A 15,292-nucleotide genomic window follows, 5' to 3' on the forward strand; every position below is an offset into this window, starting at 1 on the left:
CTGAAGTTGCTGCTTCCCATCTGGCAGAAAGAAAGGCAGAAAGGTGTGGGGCTTCATAACGTTAGCCGATGGCTTGACCTCCTGTGGTTTGGGTTCATCTTCTCTACATTCTTCACCAAGAGGTCCTAATAATATTTAACTGTGTCCATGACTCCCAGGCTCACAACTACCCTATGGGCTTGCCGGTGGGTGTTTTATTTGGTTCAGTCGCCGGCATTTTGTTAAATAAAATAGCAAGGTGACAAAGAGGAGCCAGAAGCATCAGAAGACGGCTCTGACTAGATGGTGGTACTTAGCGGTATTGCAGACAACCAAGGATTACTAGAACCGAACCCAAGGGGGTCAGTTAGGAAGTGGTCCACACCGAATTGAGTTGAACAGTATCGGGTGGAAGCAGGCAGAATCCAAGCAATACTCTTAGGAATATGTACTTCTTCCTATTAAGAAGGCTTAATAGGAGGGGTAAGTAGGCTTCCAGGTTCCTGGTCTCATTCTGCCTTCAGATTATGTTGGAGGAGAGAGAGGAGGGCTTGCAGGGGGTCTGTAGAGATGATGTCAGGGCAGGGATGTGGGGAGGGTCACCTGTGGAGGCAGGGAACGAGAGCCAAGCACAAGAGGTAGTGTGGTGGGATGGAAGGAGCCCTGGGAAAGTTTGTAAGAGAGGTGCAGTCTCCCTCAAGTCCCCTTGCTGGGAACCAACCAGTTCCTAGAATCTCATTGCTTCTGGAACTGAAATGCTTTGGCAGTTTGCACATTATCTGTGAAACTCTGCAGACCAAACCAAGAGCTTCATCTCATTACTGCTTTGCAAGGATTTTCCAAGCACTGCTCTGGTTTCTCATGGCTCACTTGTTTTTCTGTTTCCTGAACAGCATTTTGGGCTGATACAGAGTCCTTAAGTGTTCTCAACTGGCAAGCTATCTCTCCAGCCTCTACTTAAGTGTTCTTAAACTGAGACTAAACTGCATCTTTATTTAAACAAACCCCCTAAACTACCTTTGCTCCAAACAGAGTCCTCCCTACTCCTAACCTTTGCCCACTCCTTCACAGTCTCTAATCTTAAAGGCATTTGTATTGTTTACTTTATAGCAAAGCAATTTAAGCCCCACCCCTTAAAACTTTCTTTGCCATGTAGGTCTGAATATTTGCATCCATGGCATCACTCTATAGTTCACAGTACCAGGTTAAACTTCCTAGCTATAGTTGCCTAAAAGCCAGCAGCAAAGAGGCAACTTAATTTGGAGCCTTTCAAGTTTAGGAAGACCACATTTCTTAGCAGAAGGTAAGACAGGACTTCTCCGCAATTAGATAACTTCCGACATTTCCATTTGCTTCGTTGAACTGCTCCTGGGTCAAACTAATTTGATTTCCCTGCCTAGTATTAAAGAGGGGCTGACAAAAGTCCACTTAGCAGATCAGAGCTCTGAGCTGAGTTGGTCAAAGATCCTTACACACAGAGAGAGACAAAAATAGAGGAAGGTTGGGAAACACAGTTGAGACACCTGTGTGTTATGACAAAATGTTCACATTTTCTTTTTGATGGAAAGATTCTGTCAGTTTCACAGGTTCAAATTCAAATCACATCAGAAGTAGGTGATTCCCCCCTGTGCATTATCTAAAAAGATCTGTTGGTCCATAGTGGGAGTGGATGTGGAGACTGGATAGCTGCCAATGGCTGTATGAACAAAGCTGCCTATGATGAAATCAAAACTCCACTCACATGGTCCCATGTAAGGACCCCCATGGCCATCAAATCCATGCCCTTCCTGAGTGGTCAGCTTGGTTTGTACTCTTCCAGTACAGGCCTTGCATAGGCTCTGGGGCATTGGCAACTTCTCAGCCTCTGAACAGCAACTTTACTAGAACTTAGAAATGTTTAATTTAGAATAGCTGACCTGGGATTTGTAAGTTGTTTCTCAACTGTAAAAATTTTAAAAAATGACTGTTTACCTCCAGGTTTAGCTGTGTAGTGATGTGACATTTTGTTTAAATTATCAGCTTCTTCTTAAGGAGACACTGCTTTTACAGGTTTTGTATTAAAAGATGGCTTGTTGTCAAGGTTCTCTTCAATTGCTTGTGGAATTTTGATGACAAGTACCATTGTAGGTAGTTGAAACTAAGATTGTATCTGTTTCCAAAGTGTGTGTGTGTGTGTGTGTGTGTGTGTGTGTGTGTGTGTGTGTGTGTGTAAGAGAGAGAGCGGGGGAGGAAGGGAGAGAGAGAGAAACAGGGAGAGGGAGATAGAGAGAGGGGGGAGAGACAGAGAGAAGGAGGGAGAGAGGGAGGAAGGAAGGAAGGAAAGAAGGAAGGAAGGGAAAGAGAGAGAGGGGAGAAGGAGAGACAGCGAGGGAGGGAAGGAAGGAGGGAGGGGAGAGGGAGAGACAAAGATTTCAAAAATCTAATTGTTTGAGTCCATTGTTATGAGTGAAAACCTTTCAGCTTACCTGACTCTAAGGAATAATCACAGGAGGAAACTGGGTCACTGTTGGAATCTCTCTTCACATCTCTATTAGAATCTGTCTTTTGGGACTCATCTGAATGTATTTATAAGCTTGGCACCTCGACTTGGTGCCTAGAAGGTTAGGACCACCTTTACTCACACAGAAAGGGTCTTACAGTTTTGGATAGTTGCATCCAGAACAGAGTCTGCGAAGTACATTCTGAGGGTATCCACCTGGCTGATGGGATGCCAGTCTTCTACTTGGGAGAATCATGTGATGATTCTTTGAATTTTTAACATGTGACCAGATTTGTATCTCATGGATCTTGAAGAGGAAAAAGGAAGTAAATTCATCTCCTTTATTTTATCTTTCCATTTTTGTCTTGCTAATATTTTAAAACAAAACAAACAAACCCCTTTGGATCCATGGCAGTAACCCAAGTCACATTTCCTTGGCAACGGTAGTGATACACTGGAGTTATGAAATAGCAAGATAGAAAATTCTAAATGCATTTAAAATAAAATGCCCTCAGGTTCAGGACCATCCTTTGGTGCATCAAAATTGACCTCCCAACACTCAGTAAGAGTTGTTCTCAGCGGGGCATTGGGGGTGCACACCTTTAATCCTAGCACTCGGGAGGCAGAGGCAGGCAGATCTCTGTGAGTTCAAGGCCAGCCTAGTCTACAGAGTGAGTTCCAGGACAGCCTCCAAAACAATGCAGAGAAATCCTGTCTTGAAAAACCAAAAAAGAAAGTTGTTCTCTCCATATCAAACACAGATAGTCAGGATTGGTCTTTATTTTTACTCTTTTTGGAATTCTATCCTTTTTCTTTTTTAGAGACATGTCCTGAAAATAATCTAGCTTGGCATTTCAAATCCATTCTCAGGGTTGGGTATGTAGAGGTTAGCATTAAGTTCAAGACCAAACTCAATACATAGTCTCTCCTATGGCATTTGAGCTAGACAGTCTTCAGTAAGGGCTCAGTTGTCATCTACTGATCCAGCGAACATCTGCTAATGCTTTTGTCTACAAAACACAAGCATGGTAGTGCTGATATGAGCTCTCAGCCTTTTCTATACTTGAAATCTCATTTCTAAGGGGCTTCTGTTTTTGTGAATTAATATAATGCCATATAATATATTTATATATCATATACCATAGTTCCCTGAGTCAATAAATCCCAGTACATCCTTTATCTGTCTGCTGAGTTCTTGAAAGTCTGCAAAGAACTATTAGCTGTAGGTCAGTACATATTGAAGGCTTTGAGGCTGGTCTTAAAAAGACGAGAGAGAGAGAGAAGGTGATAGCATGCTCTTTTCCAGTTCTGTGATTTTGCCATGCCCAGGGGTGGTGGAGATCACTGGAGAAGCTCTGTGGTGGATTCACTTCTGAATGGCAAAGAACAGCTCAGCATCATGGAACTATGACTCCAGGAACTGGATGGACCTGAGGATAGTCTGCAGACTCTGTTTAATTGAACAGATGTGGAAAGGAAAACTCAGGGAACTTCTTGATTACTCCTCTTGTCAAGAGACTCCAGTTCCCTGCAGGCCATTACTGGGATGGCGCCAATCCCTGGCACCATATATACTGCTCATCCCTGTGGAGTATGAGTTGGATGATGGGGGAACCCCCACCTCCACTGGGGTGTTTAGAGAAACAGAATTGGCAGTTTATTGCATTTTCTCTTGGAGACACTGCAATATTTACCCAGCAGATGTGATTAAATTTGTACAAAGTCATTGTCTACATCCATTTCTGCTAGTGTGCATGCCTTGGGAAGAGCTGCCCATGCACAGACTTAGGCATCTATTTTAAATGTCACATGGAGTCAATAAAGTAAACAGAGATCTTCTAAGTGTTCACGGTTCTAGAAATCCACAGGGGGATCTTAACCACGCCTTAAATTAAAGGTCTATTTAAAAATGAACAAACTTTCTCAAATGTTGAGCTCACATATCTGGTTCAGAACACAATATATATAACTTCATTATTCTTATTTTCAAAAGAAAATTAGGGAGTTTTTTCCCTGGGAAGTATAGCATTTCAATTGGACCCTGGAAACCTTCTCTGGCTAAAAGTGTATGGACGAAGGACCTTCCTTTCTCAAAGATAAAGCCCTTTGCAGGGCTGAAGGACAGTGGGGAAGGGGAGGCAGAAACTTGCTGGTAGGGGCTCAATCCCATCAGGCTGGTCTACAGAGGGTTGGTAGCATTAGAATGGACTGTTGGTCGCTAGAGGGCGCCGGAGCACCAGCAGAGCCCACCTCCGGGGGAACCATGAACCTGGATTCTAGGTTCAGGGAAGTAGGGTGATGAAGTTTCAGAACTGTGCCCAGGTGTGAGGAGGCATTGGTCGGGTTTCCTGACTCTATACCCCCAGTCAAGATCCCGTCTGTCTCCTCCACTCACTTGCTCATTACCAGGGGGCCACAGGCTCTGTCTCAAAAGCTATGGGTGAAGACACTGAGGAAAGGAGGTCACAGGCTGGAGAAAGGAAGGGAGCAGGGAAAGACCGGCACATGATCCAGGGTGAGAGAAAGGGGACCACCGCTTTGTCTCTAAGAACCTGTAAGGGGTTCTTTACACAACTCATTACTGTTTGGTGTTTTCGCCTCCCTGTGTATCAAGGAACCAGGTCAATGGATGGTAATTCAGAGAGAAAAGAGTGAATGGTCAGGTCTCATCCAGCAGGCAATTTAATTTCTTCTGTATCCACCTGCCTATCTATCTATCTATCTATCTATCTATCTATCTATCTATCTATCTATCTATCTATCTATCTATCTAATTTATCTATCATTTATCTATGCAGCTATCGATCATCCATGCTCTATGGTATTTATTTATTTATTTTTTGTAGCCCAGGTTGTTCTCCAACTCTTCTACCACAGCCTTCCAAGAGCTAGGATTGTAAGTGTGCTCCAACATCTCCAGTTATCTCTCTGTACCAAAATATGTGTTCGTGTGTGTGTGTGTGTGTGTACCTGTGTATACACATGCACACTTAACAAATATATTTAACATATTATGAATGTGTTAATACTCATAAATCAAACCAAGTTGTATTACTGCCCTGTATATACTAGTTTCATCAATACCATAATAAAGTAAATGCTTAAGTAATTGACTTAATGCATTTATATGGAAAATGATTTAGAAGGAAATCCAATAGAAGCATAACAAGCATCCTCATCACTAAATGGTATGACTGAAATAATCAATCAAAATATGATTTCTATTTTAAATATTTAACGGTAGAGCTAGAGAAAAGATGGCTCAGTGGTAAAGAATACAGGCTGATCTTCCAGAGGACCTGAGTTCAACTCCCATCAACCACACAGCTTTTCACAAGAATCTGTAATGCCAGTTCCAGGGGATCACATGCCCCATTTTAGCACCTGCAGGGACCAGACATGCACGTGGTTCACAAACATCCATGCAAGTATAGCACCCATAAACATAATTTATATATTAATATATATGCCTATATATGTTATATATGTTCAATGCAGATACTATTAAAATAAAAATAATAAGAGCAGTAGAATGCAGAAACAATAGTTTATCATTGTCATTAAGATGACAAGTCCACCTTTGACTTTGCTCGACAACACTGGGGTGCAGGACACCTCCTTTTCTGTCTTTGTTTCCTTTGGTGCTGACTCAACAAGTAACTCAAAGGCACAAGTTTAGAGATGAGATGGAAGAACCCCACTGATTTGTACCTGGCACTGTGTCACTGTAAAAACAGGTACCTGCACCCCTGACCTTGTAGGTTAGTGCTGTCTAGCTAGAGGGCTGGACTGTGGAGAACACCTTTCTTGTTTTCTAGATGAGGAATCAAAGACTCAGCAAAAGAGAATCCATGCCAGACTTCTTTCCCATGGTGCCTCCTCAAGTCTGTGATTTATATTGGTTGTGAGTCATCTCGGAGCAAAAGGATCACAAGAGGAAAATCCGGAACCAGACTTGGAGGCAGCTGTTAACATTGGTCATAGCTTCTGGCCCGATTTAATTTCTTCTAATTAACTTTTTGTATGATACTGGGGATTGAACCCAGGACTGCATGCATGCTAGGCAAGCACTTATCACCAAACTGCAAGCCCGGTCCTTATGTTTCTTTTTGTTTTAAGACAGCGTCTCATTAAATTCTATAATCTGGCCTTGAACTTGTGATCCTGCTTCAGTCTCCCAAATAATTGGGATTTCAGTCCTGTACAACCAGCCTGGGTCTGACCTGGACTGATTTAGTTTTAAAGAGACAGGTATTTTCTGTGGACTCAGGGAATGTGAGACCTGGGAAGCCCCGTGAAATTAAGAATGCCCCATGTCTTCATTATGGTTCTATTGTTGTGAAGAGGCACCATGACCAAGACAACTCATAAAAGAAAGCATTTAACTGGGACCTTGCTCACTGTTTCAGAGGCTTTGTTCATTCTTATCATGGCCTGGACGTGGAGGAAGCATGGTGCTGGAGAAGCAGTTGAGAGTTACATTCTGATCTGCATGCCTAGAAAGGACGGTGGAGGGAGGGAGGGAGGAGGAAGGGAGGGGACTGCCAAGTGATTTTAAAACTTCAAGCCAACCCCAAATGACACACCTCCTCCAACAAGGTCATACCTCCCAATCCTTCTAATCTTTGGAAAGAGTTGCATTCCCTGGTGACTGAGCATTGAAATATGAGTTTTATGGGGGTTGTTCTTATTCAAGCCACCACACCCATCATCTCTTTTTGTAGATGAGGAAACAGCTTCAGCAAGGTACAGAGACACATGAACCAGTTGGTTCCCAGGTTACACCAGATGGAGCTTCCTTGGCTCTGGTCCTGCATTCCTCTCCTATTCCTCAGCTCATCCTTCTGTCTGTCCTCTGTAGTATTCTCTGAATGAGGGTATACTCTTCTGTCTAGTTCAGAGCTGAACTAAAAAAAGTCAGCCATTTAGCAGTTCCCCCAAAAACGTGATGGAATGTTATGTGTATAGAGCACTCTAGGTTCATTGTTTCATTTAGAATATGCGCCAAGAAATCACTCAGTTGTGATGGTTTGATAAGTATTTGTAGATTTTTAGGATAATCAAAGATTAGGCTATGGTATTACAGACTTGGTTTCAACCCTGGCTCTACCACTCTGAGTGTGTCTGGATTTGGCTGAATTGCATAGCTTTTTTATGCCTTATTCCTTCATTTGTAAAAAAAAAGTTTACAGACTGCAGATAATCTAGAAGTGGCTCCATCCTCACAATGTGCTATGTTCTCTGAATTCCTCGGGAAAACACATAAACCTGGCACTCACATATTTGGCTAGACTGGATGGCCAGTAAGATGTGGGATCTTCTTGTATCTGCTTTTCCAGTAATGGACTTGTAGATGCTTGCCACTGTACCTGGCTGTTTGTTTGTTTATTTATTTTAAATATGGATTCAATGGATCTAAACTCATACCCTCATGCTTACATGGTAACATTTTATCAACTGAGGCCTGTCTCCAGTCCCAAGACTTTTTTAAAAAAGCAATTTTATTGTCACTCATGTTTACCTTACCTAAAAGATGAAGTTATTCAAATAAATAAACATAAAATATATACAATTGGTAAAAGTAATGTTGTATGAATTAGTTATGATTAATCTTGTTTTATAAATGATCTTTTTCAATGTTCAATATAACTGGGGAGGAAAAGAAACCAAATTTGGGGGGCTGTAGAGATGGCTTGGTGCTTGAGAGTGCTTACTGCTGTTGTAGAAGACCTGGGTTCAGTTATCAGCATGCACACCAGGTAACTCAGCCTCCTGTCATTGCAGCTCAAGGAGCCCTATGGCCTCTTTGTGAGACTGTATGCATGTGGTGGGCATCAACTCATGCAGGCACACTCACATGCATACACATATGAAAAACCAAGATGCCCACTCTCCCTTCCTCCCTTTCTTGAATCCTTCATTTCTTCCTTCTTTCCATAGTTCTAGGACCAGCCTTCCTCATTACATGGTTCTGGGACTTCAAACCAAGACTTTGCACCTTCTGGGCAAAGCACTCCACTGCTGAGATGCATCCAAGTTCCCTATTCCTTTTCTCTTACTTGCAGTTACTTGGAGCATCATTGCTCTGTAATGTGGATACATAAGGACATACCTACTCCCAGGGCACATCACAAGTTCTTACAGGTAGCAACTATATATTGAAGGGGTTTTTGGATAAATTTAGAGGACCTAAAGCCATTGAACATAAACTACAGCCACTCCTTGGTATCCTTGGGCCATTGGTTCTAAGACCTTCATGTGTTGTGATATATTATTTATTATTTATTAAAGCTTGCCTGAGGATTCAGAAAGCAAAGCCAGTCACAAGCTTTGAGATACAGTAGTGATACCCACCTTTAATTCTATCAGCCATACTAACTAGCCAGACAATGGTGGCACACACCTTTGATCTCAGGACTCAGGAGTTAGGCAGATGAATCTCTCTGAGTTCAAGGCTACCCTGGCCTACACAAGAGTGAAGAGTAACAGAGCTCACACCTTTAAGCCCAGAACTGGGGAGGTGGAGACAGGAGGGTATGGCTGGGCAGAGAGAAGAATATAAAGAGGAGGAGGCAAGAGCTGAGAGCTTTTGCCGCTGAGGATTTGTGGAGACAGGATTGCCATTTCGGCTTGGTAGAGGTAAGATCTAGTGGCTTGGCTGCTTTGCTTACCTCACCCTTAGCTTGAACCCCAATATAGATCTCTGGGCCTTTATTATTTGTGTCACACTCATGGAAGTTGATATCTGTGGATGCTAACACCTTTGGATTCTCACTCCCTTTTATAATTTATATCATTTACATTATATATCCTATATAATCCTTATGTATAATTATCTCTAGTTACTTAGGATACCAAATAAAGTGTAATCATTTCATAAATAGTCTATGTTGCTTAAGGAGTGATAGCAGATTGACTTATATTGTGCTCCATTCTTAAAACATTTTCTGTCTGGATTCTCATGCAGGAGGGTCCAGTCCACTGTGGGTGGTGTGCATCCCTGGACAAGTGATTCTGGGTTGGATAAGAAAATAAACTGAGCATGCCATGGGGCACAAGCCAGAAGCAGAGTTCTTCCATGATTCTGCATTGGCTCCTACCCTGCTTGACTTCCTGCCTTTTTTCCCTCCATAATGGACTACGGTTTAAACATATAAGGCAAACAATCCCTTCCCCTCCCCCAAGTTGCTTTTGGTCATGGTCTTTAGCATAGCAATAGACATCACACTGAAGTACTCTTCAGGGCAATGCTCTATATAGTCAGATAGGAAGGCCTGATGGTGATGGACATAAATTCTGAGTGAAATGGCCCTGGGTTTAAAATCCTTCCTCTAATAGGCCCGATGAAGTGCCACAGGTGTAAATGAACGATAATGACAGTGTCAGGATAGCTGTGAAGCCTGCAAAATTCAGACTGTAACTATTCTTGGCCGTGGATCAAATGGTGGTGTTTGTTGTGTTGCAGGGGAGTTGGAAAACTCTGGCGTGTGTAGAAAGCTATGGAAATCAGCAACGAGATAGTCACCTTTCCCAGCTTCTTGCAAGCCTATTACCCTGTCTCCTGTGCCTCTTCTCCCTTTTCTCTGTTGCCAACCTCAGGCATGAAGGTGATGCAACTTCCCAGCTGGAGCTTCTTTAAGTTCAAGCTTCGTGTTTCTGCTGGTTCCAGTTTTATTTCAGATGCAAGGACATGCTCATCACTGGCCTCAGGAACACAGCTAAGCACAGTCTCAGCCCCTACCTTCCACAAGGCCAACAACAGACAGTTACTGCATTATAATAAAAATTCCTTAACGTGTCCAGAATGTACTCAAGGCCACCAGCCATAGGAAGCATGGCAGGTATTCTCTTGCCATCAAAGTCCAAAATGTAGAGATGGCTTAGCAGTTAAGAGCATCTACTGTTCTTTCAAAGGGCTTAAATTTAGTAAATTAAGCTCATAACTTTCTGTAATTCCAGCTCCAGGAGAACACACACACACACACACACACACACACACACACACACACACACACACCATGAGACATAAATCTTTTAAAAAGAAAGTATAAAATGTTACTAGCATAAAGTACTATTTCCAAGCTGTGGCTCTCACACTTGAGCATGAACAGGCGTCTTCAAGAGGGGTGCCTGAAACAGAGTGGTTGCCTCTCCATCCTAGGTTTCCGACTTAGTACACTCAGGGTGGGAGCAAAACACTTTGTGTTTCTGTTTCCCAGGTGATGCTGAGCTTCTGGTTTAGAAACCACACTTTAAGCTGATGTCATAAAGATTTACTCAATATAGGCCAGTTATATGTTTTCTCTCCCGTGCTTCATCTGGGAAGAACATTAGTAGTTTAAAACAAAACAAAAAATAAAACAGTATCTGGCATTTGCAGAGTATCTATGGCATTTACTGTGTGCTAGGTATCTTCCAGGGTACTGTGCACACATTATCCTATTGTTCTCAGAGCCACACTGCTCAGTGGTCCAGGATTATTTGACAAGTATCATGCAGTGTTCTGTGTGAGGCTCTGGGGGACATAGAATGGTCGAGAGGGACATAGGCCTGCCCTTACAACTGCTCTATTTCAGCAGGGAAAATATGTAGAGACAAATAATCGTGGGCACAATTGGTTTGATCTGCACAAAATAGAAGATCAGAGGTGATGACTGACTTGTCTGTGATTACACACTGAACTATAGATGCATGAGACAAAGGCAAGCACCATTTTATTCTAGAATGTACAGGCCTTCTGTTACAGCAAGACTGCTCAACCTTTTCCATTTCAGGGCTCCTTCCCAATCTCAAAGCTAGCAAAGACCTCAATGAGGTTTTGCTCATGTGTGTTGCTATATTAATATTTAGTATATTACAATTAAATGCACTTGCCTTTTGAGGATTGCTGTATTAAATCCTGTTTCAAATCATAAAACCCTTTCCAGGCTCTGAGTCCTACTTTTTTATGAGGTTTGGAACAATCAAAAATGAGAAATGTCTCATTTCCCCATGAACTTATTTTTTGGCAGAAGGGTCAGTTTTAAAGTCTTGCTTGCCTGAATTGTCTAATGATGATGATTTCCTAAGCAAAATGTCAGCAAGCTTTGGGGCTGAGCTTTAAATTATTGAAGTATTTGTATAAAGGGAAAGCAAGAGTTAAAGTGTCAATCACAAGCCAAACTAAGATGATGTTTTGTTATCCACTGAGGGAGTTCAGTCCTAGCAGAGGGCGCTTAGAAAGGTGACAACACATACAAGTTTGGGAGGCACCAAATGTTGCATTCCTGTCCCCCAGGGTACATGCCACTGCAAGAAAAGCCTAGGATAGATATGTGAGGGATCATTTCTGCTGCTCTAATGCATTGAGAGAAACAGATGAATGATTGCGCTTAAGAGGACTACAGGCTTTTCTGCTTTGCTGCCCACTGATTTGTGTTTAATTGTGGTTAATGGCTGAAACACTGCATGTCCCTATTATTTTAACTCCTTGTCTGATAGCTATGGGGGATTCTAGTAGATATTTTCCTTTGACGTGTAATGGCCCGTGGTTGTTGAGTTGAGCATGGGCTCTGGCTGACTCTGAGTGCTTTATGCTGTCGTTAAGTGCCAGTGAGTAAAACTGACCCAATTTGGAGCTGACATAATTCAATGTGATTCTCAATTGGTGATCAATGAATTTAAATTTCCTTCCGTCTTTGTAGAAACAAATGAATGAACGGGGTTCTCATCTCATGATTGTGTGATTCTTTATCTGTAACGGCTCCTTGGATGGGAAGTTAGGGAAAAGGAAAGTAGGTAGCCATTTGACTGTGATCTTTTTGACACCAAACATCTGGATTGCTGGCTCCTGGGGCATCTTTTAAGATGTCTACCCAGATGTTTTATGTCACAGGCACCATCCATCACGCAAATAAACAAACTCAGGAAGGCTGATGCTATGTGGCTATTTGTCATTGTTAGTAGAAGCTGAAATTCACCAGTCAACCTCAGGCTGGTTGGGTCCTTTGGCATAGCACCTGCATGTACAGAAAATGCATTTCTAGAGAGGAGTGCTTGAAGGAATACTCAAGCCCGAGTGATCATGCTGACAAGTCACACCTCCTTGTCATGTCACATCAAACAGGAGTCTGTGGTTTGTCCCATGAGGGTCATCTCCTTAGAACTCATTTAGCTGAGTGTCTCATGCTGATTTTAGGATGTGAGCTGCTTGTTCAGAATTCTAAAACTCTAGAGTCAATAGGCTCTGGTGAACAATATACACCCTTGTTTAGATAAAGAACCCTCTTAGGTTTGCAGCAAGGCTGCCTGTGAGAGCTCCCTTTCTCCTGCAGGCACAAACAGTAAGACAGCAGAGTCCTCCTTCCCCTTTCTACCCTCTCTTGCCTGAGTAGACATGCTTCCTGACCTTCCACACCTCTTCTGCTTAGGGAAGCCCAGGCATGAACCTGCAGCCTTTGTCAGGAATGAGTGAGAGTCATTTCCCACAGAGATGGGGCAATGAGAGAGAACTTGCATCATACTGTGTAATAAAATGAGAACACTTGTCCCTAAGCTGGGTGGAACAAAATGCCTGCCTGGGGAAGCTCAATGCTTAGTCCTTCAGAAAGTACCATTTTTATCTCTAGACCTGATGTCCAAGTTAAAATCCCCTTAGGATTCCCATTCCTTTCCCATGTTGTAAATAAATCCCAACTTCTGGCTATGTTATAAACTCTCTAAATGCTCTGTTCTGTATCTAAGAGAAGTTTGAGGTGAAATAAGCTTGATCTAGGCAACTGGAGATCTGCTGTCTCCCAAAGTCATTGTCAAGTGTGATCTATTAAAACATGGGCCAGCAAACTATAGCCCGTGATTAGCTGAATTATTATTTTTGTAGAGATTTCTTTTTTTTGCAAATCAAGTTTCATAAGAACATACTTAATATCTATTCCTGCTTATCATTCCTTTCACTTGACAAGGGCAGAGATGAAATGTTGTGGTACAGACTGACCTGCCTGCAGAGCCTGCACTCTAGTATTCTGTAGAAAAAGTCTATGAACTTGGGTTATCTCAATTTGGCCATCTTTTGAGAGGAAATATACATACTCTTCAAAATGTCCAAGGGAATATTAACCTGAAATATATGATGGGTCAAAAAACTAAGTATCTGAACCTGGTTGCAATGCTTGCACACAATAGGTGCTTGTGGTTTGGGTGACTATCTGAGTATAGATTAATGATTGGTGGTGCATGGTTCATCCTCCCACTTATAAAATCAAAGTATCTTATTTACTCTTTACTGGGCACTCTGTATATTAGTGAGACAGGAGATAAACAAACAGGAACATCCTTGGTGCCACTGTGCCCTAGTGTACCCAAGCAACAGTCTTTTGAGTCACCAATAGTCAAACTCACTCAGCATCAGTTTGAATTACTATATGGATACAAAACCCAGGAGCACCTGCCGTCACAGCTTCTCACCCAGAGAGAAAGAAGGGAATTTGAGAATTGTAACAGTCCTGCCTGATGTTTGTTCTGAGTTTATCTATAGACAACATACAACATGCTTATTGCCTGTGTTCAGCAGTCCTCTGGGTTAGCAGTCATCTATAATCACATACTTGGAGTGACAAAGGTCCCTTCATTTGTGTCAAAAAATCACAGATGGAAATAACATTCCTATACTTTTCACAAATTACAGGGAGAATGACTGTTATAGAGCAGAAGTGATGGTGAGGGTATCCTGTGATATGTTCTACCCTCCATGTGAAAATGAGACTTGTCCTGGGAGACAGGCTGGCGTTCCATAGTGAACTCGGGTAGCTGACTCCTAATTCAAAGAGTATGGTGTGCCCCCTTCAGGAACTAGAGTTCCCACTGCCCTCTCTCCCGAGGAGACAGACGGGGCTTCCATCTGCTCATCTCTACAGATTTGACCATGGAGCTATTTATTAATTCAGACATTTGGGAGGCAGACACATTGGTTCAGCTGAGAGGGGAGCAGAGCTCTGGCCTCAGCCTCTGTATCACGCTGCAGGGCTGCAGGGTTTTCCTCGTGGGCTCTCCACCCTCCCAAGCACTGGGCACAGACAGAGCAACTCAGCCTACCTCCCGTTTGTGGTAAGTGACTCACTTCCCTGTGTGGGGTGGGTGCTTGAGAACAGGCAGACTGTGAGGAGACCTGGACTGAGGCAGGGAAGACTGCTTCTGGGATCTTAACTTGTGTAGGACCCTGGGAAAAGAAACATAGAGGGATGGAATTTTGACTTTTGGATTCTTAAGTTACAATTTGTAATTAGCTTACGTTAGAGAGTCGAGGTAGTCATGGGAATATGCTTAATGGTCCCAAGTTCAAATGGCCTTTCTCACATAAGTGCTAGAAACGGGCAGGTACAGGCAGACATATAGGCAGATGGACAGTCAGACACAAGGCATGTTGCTTGAATAGACTGCCTGGTCTTACCACTTGAGAGGCAGCTTTTGTTTAGGCTCATTGTGTCTGAGGATTCTTGATCTTATTGGAACTTCCAAGTGCTATCAGTGCTGGGACGAGAGGCAGAGAGGTGACTTTTTGGTCCAGGGTGAAAAGCATAAGGTATGTTTGTGCGATAGATAGTTCAGTCCAGTGACATCCTTGTGTCAAGGAAGAGCATGATGGCAAATTTTTCTTAAGCCTGAGTTTCCCATTGTTGCTTGCATTATTCTGTTTTCCAAGGTATGAAGAGAAGCTCAAAGCATCTAATTTAAAACCTTGTCAAATATATATATATATGTGAGTGTGTGTGTATACATATATATATATATATATATATATTATATGTGACACTTCATCTAGTTTATTTTTCAGGAGGGGTATATTACAGGCAGATATGA

At 42.5% G+C, this 15,292-nt stretch overlaps 1 protein-coding gene across 3 annotated transcripts in view; it reads left to right on the forward strand.

The window, feature by feature from the left end:
• Cpne4 (copine 4) overlaps positions 1-15,292 on the forward strand; it is a 473,640-nt gene that overhangs the window by 17,883 nt on the left and 440,465 nt on the right. The window lies entirely within an intron of this gene.

The sequence above is a fragment of the Mesocricetus auratus genome, unplaced genomic scaffold, assembly GCF_017639785.1.
Source record: "Mesocricetus auratus isolate SY011 unplaced genomic scaffold, BCM_Maur_2.0 Super-Scaffold_100691, whole genome shotgun sequence".
Lineage (NCBI taxonomy): Eukaryota > Metazoa > Chordata > Mammalia > Rodentia > Cricetidae > Mesocricetus > Mesocricetus auratus.